Here is a 14,972-nt window from a genome sequence, read left to right as displayed (position 1 = left end):
TTGGTTTGCAGTGAAATAGACACAGCAAAACTTTTTGAACGCTCACTTTTGAGCTTCTGGGCCGAAATATAGGCACACTTGACTTTAAGACTGAAACACTAGCCGAGACCACGTTACGCGCATCATGAATTTGATCAACTTCTGCTCGCTTTCCCGGAACTTGGGGAATATTTTCCAGTCCCGGGGACCCTAAACTAACTTTTGATAGCTTTGGTTTGCAGTGAAATGCACACAGCAAAACTTTTTGAACGCTCACTTTCGAGCTTCTGGACAGAAATATAGCCCCACTTCACTTTAAGACTGAAAGGGTAGTCGGGACCGCTTTGGGAGCATCGTGATTTTGACCAACTTCAGCTCGATTTACCGGAACTTGGGGAATATTTTCCAGTCCCAGGGACGCTAAACTAACTCGTGATGGCCTCGTTTTTCAGTCAAAGAACACAGCAAAACTTTTTGAAGGCTCACTTTCGGGCTTCTGGGCCAAAATATAGCCCCACTTCACTTTAAGACTGAAAGAGTAGCCGATACCGCATTTCGCATCGTGATTTTGATCAACTTCGCCTCGATTCCCGGAACTTGGGCAATATTTTTCAGTCCCGGGGACTCTAAACTAACCCCTCATGGCGTTGGTTTGCAGTGAAATGGACACAGCAAATTTTTTGCAGCGCTCACTTTGGAGCTTCTGGCCGAAATAGAGCCCCACTTCACTTTAAGACTGAAAGAGTAGCCGAGGCCGCCTTAGGCGCATCGTGATTTTGACCAACTTCGGCTTGAGTTGCCAGAACTTAAAAGATATTTTCCAGTCCCGGGGACCCTAAACTAACTCACTTTTCAGCTTCTGGGCCGAAATATAGTCCCACTTCATTGTAAGACTGAAAGACTAGCCAAGACCGTCTTGCGCGCATCGTGATTTTGACCAACGTCTTCTCGATTTTCCGCAACTTGGGAAATATATCGCAGTCCCGAGGACTCTAAACTAACTCCTGATGGCCTTGGTTTGCAGTGAAATGGACACAGCAAATGTTTTGCAGCGCTCACTTTGGAGCTTCTGGCCGAAATAGAGCCCCACTTCACTTTAAGACTGAAAGAGTAGCCGAGGCCGCCTTAGGCGCATCGTGATTTTGACCAACTTCGGCTTGAGTTGCCAGAACTTAAAAGATATTTTCCAGTCCCGGGGACCCTAAACTAACTCACTTTTCAGCTTCTGGGCCGAAATATAGTCCCACTTCATTTTAAGACTGAAAGACTAGCCAAGACCGTCTTGCGCGCATCGTGATTTTGACCAACGTCTTCTCGATTTTCCGCAACTTGGGAAATATATTGCAGTCCCGGGGACTCTAAACTAACTCCTGATGGCCTTGGTTTTCAGTGAAACGGACAGAGCAAATGTTTTGCAGCGCTCACTTTGGAGCTTCTGGGCCGAAATATAGCCCCACTTCACTTTAAGACTGAAAGAGTAGCCGAGGCCGCCTTAGGCGCATCGTGATTTTGACCAACTTCGGCTTGAGTTGCCAGAACTTAAAAGATATTTTCCAGTCCCGGGGACTCTAAACTAACTCATGATGGCCTTGGTTTTCAGTGAAATTGAGAGAGCAAAACTTTTTGAACGCTCACTTTCGAGCTTCTGGACCGAAATATAGCCCTACTTCACTTTCAGACTCAAAGAGTAGCCGAGACCGCCTTACGCGAATCGTTATTTTGACCAACTTCGTCTCGATTTGGCGGAACTTGGAGGATATTTTCCAGTTCCGGGGACTGTAAACTACTTCCTGAGGGCCTTGCTTTGCAGTGAAATGGGCACAGCATATCTTTTTGAACGCTCACTTTCGAGCTTCTGGGCCAAAATATACAGCCACGTCACTTTAAGACTAAAAGAGTAGCCGAGACTGCTTTACGCGCATCGTGATTTTGACAAACTTCGGCTCGATTTTTCGAAACTTGGGGGATATTTTGATGTCCCGGAGACTGTAAACTATCTCCTGATGTGGTTTGGTTCGCGGTGAAATGGACAAAGCAAAACTTTTTGAACTTTCACTTTCCAGCTTCTGGGCCGAAATATAGCCCCAGTTCACTTTAAGAATCAAAGAGTAGCCGAGACCGCCTTACGCGCATCGTGATTTTGACAAAATTCGGCTCGATTTCCCCGAACTTGGGCGATATTTTCCAGTCCCGAGCAGTCTAAACTAACTCCTGATGGCCTTGGTTTGCAGTGAAATGAACAAGGTAACAGTTTTTGAACGCTTATTTTCCAGCTTCTGGGATGAAATATAGCCCCACTTCACTTTAAGACTGAAAGAGTAGGCGAGACCGCCTTACGCGCATCGTGATTTTGAGCAACTTCCGCTCGATTTTCTAGAATTTTGGCGACATTTTGAAGTCCCGGAGACTCTAAAGTAACTCCTGATGGCCTTGGTTTGATGTGAAATGGACGCAGGAAAACTTTTTGAACGCTCAGTTTCGAGCTTCTGGGCCGAAATACAACCGTACTTCACTTTAAGACTGAAATAGAAGCCGAGACCTCCTTACGAGCATCGTGATTTTGACCCAGTTCAGCTCGATTTCCCGGAACTTGGGGGATATTTTCCAGTCCGGGGGACTTTAAACTAACTCCTGATGGCCTTGGTTTGCAGTTAAATGCACAAAGCGTAACTTTTTAAAGGTTCACTTTCGAGCTTTCTGGCCGAAATATAGCCCCACTTTACTTTAAGACTGAAAGAGTAGCCGAGACCGTCTTACGCGCATCGTGATTTTGACCAACTTCCGTTGGATTTCCCGGAACTTCGGGGATGTATTCCAGTCCCGAGGACTCGAAACTAACTGCTGATGGCCTTGGTTTGCAGTGAAATGGACACAGCACATTTTTTTGAACGCTCACTTTCGAGCTTCTCGGCCGAAATATAGCCCTACTTCACTTTAAGACTGAAAGAGTAGCCGAGACTGCCTTACGCGCATCGTAATTTTGACCAACTTCGGCTCGATTTCCCGAAAGTTGGCGATTATTTTCAATTCCCGGGGAAGCTAAACTAACTTCCGATGGCCTTAGTTTGCAGTTAAATGAACACAGCAAAACTTTTTGAATCCTCACTTTCGAGCTTATTGCTCGAAATATAGCCCCACTTAACTTTAAGACTGAAAGAGTAGCCGAGACCACCTTACGCGCATCGTGATTTTGGGATACTTCGGCTCGATTTCCCGGAAATAGGGGCATATTTTCTACTACGGGAGACTCTAAACTAACTCCTGATGGCTTTGGTTTCCAGTGAAATGGACACAGGAACACTTTTGGAACGCGCACTTTCGAGCTTGCTGGCCGAAATATAGCCCTACTTCTTTTTAAGACTGAAAGAGTAGGCGGGAGCGCCTTACGCGCATTGTGATTTTGAGGATCTTCGGCTCGATCTGGCGAAACTTGGGAGATATTTTCCAGTCCCAAAGTCTCTAAACTCACTCCTGATTGTCTAAGATGTGAGTGAAATAGACACAAAAATTTTTCAACCCTTACTTTCGAGCTTCTGGAGTTAAATCTAAGCCCACTTTACCTTAAGACTGAAAGAGTAGCCGAGACCCCCTTAAGCGCATGGTGATTTTGACTAACTTCGGGTGAATTTCCCGTAACTTGGGGGATATTTCCAGTTCCTTTGACGCTAAACTAAGTCGTGATGGCCTCGTTTTGCAGTGAAATGGACACAGCAAAACTTTTTAAACACTCAGTTTCGAGCTTCTGTGACGAAATATTGCCCCAATTCACTTTAACAGTGAAAGAGTAGCCGTTACCGCTTTACGCCCCTCTTAATTTTGACCAACTTCGGCTCGATATCCCGGAACTTGGGGGATATTTTCCAGTCCCGCGGACTCTAAAGTAACTCCTGATGGCCTTGCTCTGGAGTGAAATGGACACAGCACAACTTTTTGAACGCTCACTTTCGAGCTTCTGGGGGGAAATAATTCCCCAGTTCACCTTAAGAATGAAAGAGTAACCGGGACCGCCCTACGCGCATCGTGATTTTGACCAACTTTGGCTCGATTTCCCGGGAAATGGGGGATATTTTCCGGTACCGGGGACTCTAAACTAACTCCTAATTTCCTCGGTTTGCAGTGAAATGGGCACAGCACAACTTTTTGAACGCTCACTTTTGAGCTTCTGGGCCGAAGCACAGCCCTACTTCACTTTAAGACTGAAAGACTAGCCGAGACCGCCTTACGCGCATCGTGATTTTGGGCTCCTTCGGCTCGATTTCCCGGAACTTGGGAGATAATTGCCAGTCCCGGGCACTCTAAACTAACTCCTGATGGCCTTGGTTTTCAGTGAAATGGACACAGCCAAACTTTTTTGAACCTTCACTTTCGAGCTTCTGGGCCGAAATATAGCCCCACTTCACTTTAACACTGAAAGAGTAGCCGGGACCGCCTTACGCGCATGGTAATTTTGTCGAACTTCGGCTTGATTTCCTGCGACTTGGGGAATATTTTCCAGTGCCGGAAACTCTAAACTAACTGCTAAATGCCTTGGTTTTTAGTGAAATGGACACAGGTAAAAGGAGCGCACGCTCGGTTTCCAGGTTGTAGGCCGAAATATAGCCCCACTTTATTTTAAGACTGAAACTGTACACGAACCCGCCTTAAGCGCATCGAAATTTTTAGCCACTATGCCTCGATATGCCAAAACTTGGGGGATATTTTACAGTCCCAAGGACTCTAAACTAACTCCTGATGGCCTAAGATGTCAGTGAAATGGACACAGGTAAAATTAGCGCACGTCCGGTCTCGAGCTTCTAGGTCGAAATATAGCCCCCCTTAATTTTAAGACTGAAAGAGTAGCCGAGACAGCCTTACGCGAATCGTGATTTTGGGCCACTTTTGCTCGATTTCCCGCAAGTTGGCGAATAATTTAAAGTCCCGGGGACGCTAAACTAACTCCCGATGACCTTGGTTTGCAGTTTAATGAACACAGCAAAACATTCTGAACGCTCACCTTCGAGCTTCAGTGCCGCAATATAGCCCTACCTAAATTTAAGACGTAAAGAATAACCGAGAGCCCGTTATGCGCATCGTAATTTTCATCAACTTCGGCGCCATTTCCTGGAACTTGGAGAATATTTTCCAGTTCCGGGGACTCTAAACTAACTCCTGCTTGCCTTGGTTTGCAGTGAAATGGACACAGCAAAGCTTTTTGAACGCTCACTTTCGAGCTTGTGGGCCTAAATATAGCCACACTTCACTTTAAGACTGAAACAGTAGCCGAGACCACGTTTCGCGCATCGTGATTTTGATCAACTTCGGCTCGATTTCCCGGAACTTGCGAAATATTTTCCAGTCCCGGGGACTCTAAACTAACTCGTGCTAGTCTTGGTTTGCAGTGAAACGGAAACAGAAAAAGTTTTTGAACGCATACTTTCGAGCTTCTGGACCGAAATAGAACCCCACTTCACGTGAAGACTTAAAGAGTAGCCGAGACCGCCTTACGTGCATCGTGATTTTGAGCAACTTCGGCTCGATTTGCCGGAACTAAGGGGATATATTCCAGTTCTGAGGACTCTAAACTGATTCCTGGTGGCCTTGGTTTGCAGTAAAATAGACCCAGCAAAACTTTTTGAACACTCAATGTCGAGCTTCTTGGCCAAAATATAGCCCCTCATTACTTTAACACTGAAAGAGTAGCCGAGACCGCCTTACGTGCATCGTGATTTTGACAAACTTCGGGTTGATTTCCCGGAACTTGGGGGATATTTTGCAGTCCCGGGGACTCTCAACTAACTCCTGCTTGTCTTGGTTTGCAGTAAAATGGACACAGCGAAAGTTTTTGAACGCTCACTCTCGAGCTTCTGGGCCGAAATACAGCCCCATTTTACTTTAAGACGGAAAGAGTAGGCGAGACCGTCTTGAGCGAATCGTGATTTTGAGCAATTTCGCGTTTATTTCCCGAAACTTGGTGGATATATTCCAGTCAAAGGGACTGTACGGTAACTCCTGATGGCCTTGGTTTTCAGTGAAATGGACAGAGCACAACTTTGGAGCTTCTGGGCAGAAATATAGCCACACTTTACTTTAAGACTGAAAGAGTAGATGAGACCGACTTACGCGCATCGTAATTTTGACGAACTTCAAATGGATTTCCCGGAACTTGGGGGATATTTTCCAGTCCCTTGGACGTTAAACTAAGTCCTGATGGCCTTGTTTTGAAGTCAAGTGGACACAACAAAACTTTTTGAACCCTTACTTTCGAGGTTGTGGGCCGAAATATAGCCACACTTGACTTTAGGACTGACACAGTAGCCGAGACCACGTTACGCGCATCATGAATTTGATCAACTTTGGCTGGATTTCCCGGGACTTGGGGCATAGTTTCCAGTCCCGGGGACTCTAAACTAACTTCTGATGGCCTTGGTTTGCACTGAAAGTGACAGGGCAAAATTTTTTAAACAGTCACTTTCGAGCTTCTGGGCTGAAATATAGCCCTAGTTCACTTTAAGACGGAAAGAGTAGCCGAGACCACCTTACGCACATCGTGATTTTGACCAACTTCGGCTGGATTTACCGGAACTTGGGGGATATTTTCCACTAACGAGGACTCTTAACTAACCCTTGATGGCCTTGGTTTGCATTGACGTGGATACAGAATACTTTTTGAACGCTCACTTTTGAGCTTCTGGGCCGAAATATAGCCCCACTTCACTTTAAGACTGAAAGAGTAGCCGAGACCGTCTTACGCGCATCGTGATTTTGACCAACGTCTTCTCGATTTTCCGGAACTTGGGAAATACATTCCACTCCCGGGGACTCTAAACTAACTACTGATAGCCTTGGTTTGCAGTGAAATAGACACAGTAATTTTTCTTGAGCTTTGAGCTTGTGGGCCGAAATAGAGCCCCACTTCACTTTAAGACTGAAGGAGTAACCGACACCGCCTTAAGCGCACCGTGATTTTGACCAACTTCGGCTCCATTTGCCGGAACTTGGGGGATATTTTCCAGTCCCGGGGACTCTAAACTAACTCCTGATTGTCTTGGTTTTCAGTGAAATGGACACAGCGAAACTTTTTGAACGCTCACTCTCGAGCTTCTGGACCGAAATATAGCCCCACTTTACTTTAAGACTGAAAGAGTAGCCGAGACCGTCTTGCGCAAATCGTGATTTTGACCAACTTCGGGTCGGTTTCCCGAAACTTCCGGAATATATTCCATTTCCGCGGGCTCTAAACTAACTCCTGATGGCCTTGGTTTTCAGTGAAATGGACAAAGGAAAGCTTTTTGAACACTCTCTTTGTAGCTTCTGGGCCGAAATAGAATCCCACTTTACTTTAAGACTAAAATAGTAGCCGAGACCGCCTCACGCGCATCGTGAGTTAGACCAAATTCAGCTCGATTTCACGCAACTTTTGGGATATGTTCCAGTCCGGGGGACTCTAAACTAACTCCGGATGGCCTTGGTTTGCACTGAAATGCGCACAGCATAAATTTTAAAACGCCCACTTTGGAGCTTCTGGGCCGAAATATAGCCCCACTTCACTTTAAGACTGAAAGAGTAGCCGAGATCGGCTTACGCGCATCGTGATTTTGAGCATTTTCGGATCGATTTCTCGGAAGTTGGGGGATATTTTCCAGTCCCGGGGACTCTAAACTAACTCCTGATCGCCTTGCTTTGCATTGAAATGGACAGAGCAAAACTTTTTGAACGCTCACTTTCGAGCTTGTGGGCCGAAATATAGGCACACTTTACTTTAAGACTGAAACAGTAGCCGACACCACGTTACGCGCATCATCAATATGATCAACTTCGGCTGGATTTCCCGGGACTTGGGAGATATGTTCCAGTCCCGGGGACTCTAAACTAACTCCTGATGGCCTTGGTTTGCATTGAAATACACACAGCACAATTTTTTGAACGCACACTTTCGAGATTCTGGGCCGAAATATAGCCCCACTTCACTTAAGACTGATAGAGTAGCCGAGACCGCCTTGCTCGCATCGTGCGTTTGAGAAACTTCCCGTCGATATTCCGGAACTTGGGGGATATTTTCCAGTCCCAGGAACTCTAAACTAACTGCTCATGGCCTTGGTTTGCAGTGAAATGGACAGAGCAAAACTTTTTGAACGCTCACCTTCGAGCTTCCTGGCCGAAATAAAGCCCCACTTTACTTTAAGACTTAAAGAGTAACCGAGACCACCTTACGCGCATCGTGATTTTAATCAACTTCGGTTGGATTCCCCGGAACTTGGGCAATATTTTTCAGTCCCGGGGACTCTAAACTAACTCCTGATGGCGTTGGTTTGCAGTGAAATGGACACAGCAAAACTTTTTTAACGCTCACTTTCGGGCTTCTCGCCCGAAATATAGCCTCACTTCACTCTAAGACTGAAAGAGTAGCCGACACTACCTTACGCAAATCGTGATCTTGACGAACTTCGGCTCGATTTTCTGGAAGCTGGGGGATATTTTCCAGTCCCGGGGACTCTAAACTAGCTCGTGATGGCTTTGGTTTGCAGTCAAATAAACACAAGGAAGCTTTTTGAACGCTCACTTTCAAGCTCCTGGGCAGGAATAAAGCCTCACTTCACTTTAAGACTGAAACAGTAAGCGAGACCGCCTAACGCGCACCGTGATTTTGACCAACTTCGGCTAAACTTCCCTGAACTTGGGGGGATATTTTCCAGTCCCGAAGACTCTTAATTAATCCCTGATGGCCTTCGTTTGCATTGAAATGGATACAGCAAAACTTTTTGAAGCTCACTTTTGAGCTTCTGGCCCGAAATATAGCCCCACTTCACTTTAAGACTGAAAGACTAGCCAAGACCGTATTGCGCGCATCGTGATTTTGACCAACGTCTTCTCGATTTTCCGCAACTTGGGAAATATATTGCAGTCCCGGGGACTCTAAACTAACTCCTGCTGGCCTTGGTTTGCAGTGAAATCTACACAGCAAATTTTCTGCAGCGCTCACTTTGGAGCTTCTGGGCCGAAATAGAGCCCTACTTCACTTTAAGACTGAAAGAGTAGCCGAGGCCGCCCTAGGCGCATCGTGATTTTGACCAACTTTGGCTCGATTTCCCAGGAAATGGGGAATATTTTCCGGTACCGGGGACTCTAAAGTAACTCCTGCTTGCTTTGGTTTGCGTTGAAATGGAGAGAGCAAAACTTTTTCAACGCTCCCCTTCGGGCTTCTGAGCCGAAATATAGCCCCACTTCAGTTTAAGACTGAAAGAGTAGCCGACACCGTCTTACGCGCATCGTGATTTTCACCAACTTCGGCTGGACTTCCCGAAACTTCGGGGATATATTCAAGTTCCAAGGACTCTAAACTAACCCCTGATGGCCTTGGTCTGCAGTGAAATGGACACAGCAAATTTTTTTGAACGCTTACTTTCGAAATTCTGGGCCGAAATATAGCCCCACTTCACTTTAAGACTGAAATAGTAGCCGAGACCGCCTTAGACGCATCGTGATTTTGACCAACTTCGGCTTGAGTTGCCAGAACTTAAGGGATATTTTTTAGTCCCGCGGACTCTAAGCTAACTCATGATAGCCTTGGTTTGCAGTTAAATTGAGAGAGCAAAACATTTTGAACGCTCACTTTCGAGCTTCTGGGCCGAAATATACAGCCACGTCACTTTAAGACTAAAAGAGTAGCCGAGACTGCTTTACGCGCATCGTGATTTTGACAAACTTCGGCTCGATTTCCAGGGACTTGGGGGATATTTTGATGTCCCGGACACTGTAAACAATCTGCTGATGTGGCTTGGTTTGCGGTGAAATGGACACAGCAAAACTTTTTGAACTTTCACTTTCGAGCTTCTGGGCCGAAATATAGCCACAGTTCACTTTAAGAATCAAAGAGTAGCCGAGACCGCCTTACGCGCATCGTGATTTTGACCAACTTTGGCTCGATTTCCCCGAACTTGGGCGATATTTTCCAGTCCTAAGGAGTCTAAACTAACTCCTGATGGCCTTGGTTTGCAGTGAAATGAACACAGCAAAACTTTTTGAACTTTCACTTTCTAGCTTCTCGCCCGAAATATAGCCTCGGTTCACTTTAAGAATCAAAGAGTAGCCGAGACCGGCTTACGCGCATCGTGATTTTGACAAAATTCGGCTCCATTTCCCCGAACTTGGCCGATATTTTCCAGTCCCGAGCAGTCTAAACTAACTCCTGACGGCCTTGGTTTGCAGTGAAATGAACAAGGTAACAGTTTTTGAACGCTTATTTTCGAGCTTCTGGGATGAAATATAGCCCCACTTCACTTTAAGACTGAAATAGTAGCCGAGACCTTCTTACGAGCATCATGATTTTGACCCAGTTCAGCTCGATTTCCCGCAACTTGGGGGATATTTTCCAGTCCGGGGGACTTTAAACTAACTCCTGATGGCCTTGGTTTGCAGTTAAATGCACAAAGCGTAACTTTTTAAAGGTTCACTTTCGAGCTTCTGGGCCGAAATATAGCCCCACTTTACTTTAAGACTGAAAGAGTAGCCGAGACCGTCTTACGCCCGTCGTGATTTTGACCAACTTCCGTTGGATTTCCCGGAACTTCGGGGATATATTCCAGTGCCGGGGACTCTAAACTAACTGCTGATGGCCTTGGTTTGCAGTGAGACGGACACAGCACATTTTTTTGAACGCTCACTTTCGAGCTTCTCGGCCGAAATATAGCCCTACTTCACTTTAAGACTGAAAGAGTAGCCGAGATCGCCTTACGCGCATCGTGATTTTGAGCATTTTCGGATCGATTTCTCGGAAGTTGGGGGATATTTTCCAGTCCCGGGGACTCTAAACTAACTCCTGATCGCCTTGCTTTGCATTGAAATGGACAGAGCAGAAGTTTTTGAACGCTCACTTTCGAGCTTCTGGGCCGAAATATAGCCACACTTTACTTTAAGACTGAAACAGTAGCCGAGACCGCATTTCGCGCATCGTGATTTTCATCAACTTCGGCTCGCTTTCCCGGAATTTGGGGAATGTTTTCCAGTCCCGGGGACCCTAAACTAAGTCCTGATGGCCTTGTTTTGAAGTGAAATGGACACAGCAAAACTTTTTGAAAGCTCACTTTCTAGCTTGTGGGCCGAAATATAGGCACACTTGACTTTAAGACTGAAACAGTAGCCGAGACCGCGTTACGCGCATCATGAATTTGATCAACTTCGGCTCCAATTCCCGGGACTTGGGGGATATGTTCCAGTCCCGGGGACTCTAAACTAACTCCTGATGGCCTTGGTTTGCATTGAAATGGACACAGCACAATTTTTTGAACCCACACTTTCGAGATTCTGGGCCGAAATATAGCCCCACTTCACTTAAGACTGAAAGAGTAGCCGAGACCGCCTTGCTCGCATCGTGAGTTTGACAAACTTCCGGTCGATATTCCGGAACTTGGGGGATATTTTCCAGTCCCAGGAACTCTAAACTAACTCCTCATGGCCTTGGTTTGCAGTGAAATGGACAGAGCAAAACTTTTTGAACGCTCACCTTCGAGCTTCCTGGCCGAAATAAAGCCCCACTTTACTTTAAGACTTAAAGAGTAACCGAGACCACCTTACGCGCATTGTGATTTTGACAAACTTCGGGTGGATCTCCCGGAACTTGGGGAACATTTTCCAGTCCCTTGGACGCTAAACTAAGTCCTGATGGCCTTGTTTTGCAGTGAAATGGACACAGCAAAACTTTTTGAACGCTCACTTTCGAGCTTGTGGGCCGAAATATAGCCACACTTTACTTTAAGACTGAAACAGTAGCCGAGACCGCATTTCGCGCATCGTGATTTTGATCAACTTGGGCTCGCTTTCCCGGAACTTGGGGAATATTTTCCAGTCCCGGGGACCCTAAACTAACTTTTGATAGCTTTGGTTTGCAGTGAAATGCACACAGCAAAACTTTTTGAACGCTCACTTTCGAGCTTCTGGACAGAAATATAGCCCCACTTCACTTTAAGACTGAAAGGGTAGTCGAGACCGCTTTGGGAGCATCGTGATTTTGACCAACTTCAGCTCGATTTACCGGAACTTGGGGAATATTTTCCAGTCCCAGGGACGCTAAACTAACTGGTGATGGCCTTGTTTTTCAGTCAAAGAACACAGCAAAACTTTTTGAACGCTCACTTTCGGGCTTCTGGGCCGAAATATAGCCCCACTTCACTTTAAGACTGAAAGAGTAGCCGATACCGCATTTCGCGCATCGTAATTTTGATCAACTTCGGTTGGATTCCCCGGAACTTGGGCAATATTTTCCAGTACCAGGGACTCTAAACTAACCCGTGATGGCCTTGGTTTGCAGTGAAATGGACACAGCAAAACTTTTTGAACGCTCACTTTCGGGCTTCTGGCCCGAAATATAGCCCCACTTCACTTTAAGACAGAAAGAGTAGCCGAGACCACTTTAGGGGCATCGTGATTTTGACCAACGTCGGCTCAATTTCCCGGAAGCTGGGGCATATTTTCTTGTCCCGGAGACGCTAAACAAACTCCCGGTGGCCATGGTTTGCAGTGAAATGAACACAGCAAAACTTTTTGAACTTTCACTTTCGAGCTTCTCGCCCGAAATATAGCCTCGGTTCATTTTAAGAATCAAAGAGTAGCCGAGACCGCCTTACGCGCATCGTGATTTTGACAAAATTCGGCTCCATTTCCCCGAACTTGGCCGATATTTTCCAGTCCCGAGCAGTCTAAACTAACTCCTGACGGCCTTGGTTTGCAGTGAAATGAACAAGGTAACACTTTTTCAACGCTTATTTTCGAGCTTCTGGGATGAAATATAGCCCCACTTCACTTTAAGACTGAAAGAGTAGGCGAGACCGCCTTACGCGCATCGTGATTTTGAGCAACTTCCGCTCGATTTTCTAGAATTTTGGCGATATTTTCAAGTCCCGGATACTCTAAAGTAACTCCTGATGGCCTTGGTTTGATGTGAAATGGACGCAGGAAAACTTTTTGAACGCTCAGTTTCGAGCTTCTGGGCCGAAATACAACCGTACTTCACTTTAAGACTGAAATAGTAGCTGAGACCTTCTTACGAGCATCGTGATTTTGACCCAGTTCAGCTCGATTTCCCGGAACTTGGGGGATATTTTCCAGTCCGGGGGACTTTAAACTAACTCCTGATGGCCTTGGTTTTCAGTGAAATGGACACAGGAACACTTTTTGAACGCGCACTTTCGAGCTTTCTGGCCGAAATATAGCCCTACTTCTTTTTAAGACTGAAAGAGTAGGCGGGAACGCCTTACGCGCATTGTGATTTTGAGGATCTTCGGCTCGATCTGGCGAAACTTGGGAGATATTTTCCAGTCCCAAAGTCTCTAAACTCACTCCTGATTGTCTAAGATGTGAGTGAAATAGACACAAAAATTTTCAACCCTTACTTTCGAGCTTCTGGAGTTAAATCTAAGCCCACTTTACCTTAAGACTGAAAGAGTAGCCGAGACCCCCTTAAGCGCATCGCGATTTTCACTAACTTCGGGTGGATTTCCCGTAACTTGGGGGATATTTCCAGTTCCTTTGACGCTAAACTAAGTCGTGATGGCCTGGTTTTGCAGTGAAATGGACGCAGCAAAACTTTTTAAACACTCAGTTTCGAGCTTCTGGGCCGAAATATTGCCCCAATTCACTTTAAGAGTGAAAGAGTAGCCGAGACTGCCGTACGCGCGTCGTGATTTGACCAACTTCGGTTAAATTTCCCGGAACTTGGGGGATATTTTCCAGTCCCAGGGACTCTAAACTGAGCCCCGACGTCCTTGGTCTGCAGTAAAATGGACACAGCAAAACTTTTTGAACGCTCACTTTGAGCTTCTGAGCCGAAATATAGCTCCACTTCACTTTAAGAGTGAAAGAGTAGCCGAGACCGCCTTACGCCCATCGTAATTTTGACCAACTTCGGCTCGATTTCCCGGAACTTGGGGGATATTTTCCAGTCCCACGGACTCTAAAGTAACTCCTGATGGCCTTGCTCTGGAGTGAAATGGACACAGCACAACTTTTTGAACGCTCACTTTCGAGCTTCTGGGGCGAAATAATACCCCAGTTCACTTTAAGAATGAAAGAGTAACCGGGACCGCCTTACGCGCATCGTGATTTTGACCAACTTTGGCTCGATTTTCCGGTACCGGGGACTCTAAACTAACTCGTGATTTCCTCGGTTTGCAGTGAAATGGACGCAGCACAACTTTTTGAACGCTCACTTTTGAGCTTCTGGGCCGAAGCATAGCCCTACTTCACCTTAAGACTGAAAGACTAGCCGAGACCGCCTTACGCGCATCGTGATTTCGGGCTACTTCGGCTCGATTTCCCGGAACTTGGGAGATAATTGCCAGTCTCGGGCACTCTAAACTAATTCCTGATGGCCTTGGTTTTCAGTGAAATGGACACAGCCAAACTTTTTGAACGTTCACTTTCGAGCTTCTGGGCCGAAATATAGCCCCACTTCACTTTAAGACTGAAAGAGTAGCCGGCACCGCCTTACGCCCATGGTAATTTTGTCGAACTTCGGCTTGATTTCCTGGGACTTGGGGGATATTTTTCAGTCCCGGAAGCTCTAAACTAACTCCTGAATGCCTTGGTTTTTAGTGAAATGGACACAGGTAAAAGGAGCGCACGCTCGGTTTCCAGGTTGTAGGCCGAAATATAGCCCCACTTTATTTTAAGTTTGAAAGTGTACACGAAACCGCCTTAAGCGCATCGAAACTTTTAGCCACTATGGCTCGATATTCCAAAACTTGGGGGATATTTTCCAGTCCCGGGGACTCTACCCTAACTCTTGATGGCCTTAGTTTTCAGTAAAATGGTCACAGGTAACAGGAGCGCACGCTCGGTGTCGAGCTTCTAGGCCGAAATGTAGCCCCAGTTCATTTTAAGACTGAAAGAGTAAACGAAACTGCCGTACGCCTATCCTAATTTTAAGAAAGTATGGCTCAATTTGCCGAAACTTGGAAGATAGCTTCCAGTCTCGAGGATTCTAAACTATCTCCTGATGGACTTAGTTCTTAGTGAAATGG

The sequence above is a fragment of the Orbicella faveolata genome, unplaced genomic scaffold (genome assembly GCF_042242905.1).
Source record: "Orbicella faveolata isolate gen_17 unplaced genomic scaffold, um_ofav_v1 contig_24, whole genome shotgun sequence".
Classification (NCBI taxonomy): Eukaryota; Metazoa; Cnidaria; class Anthozoa; order Scleractinia; family Merulinidae; genus Orbicella; species Orbicella faveolata.
The sequence above is the reverse complement of the archived record's forward strand: the minus strand, read 5'-3'. Positions refer to the sequence as shown.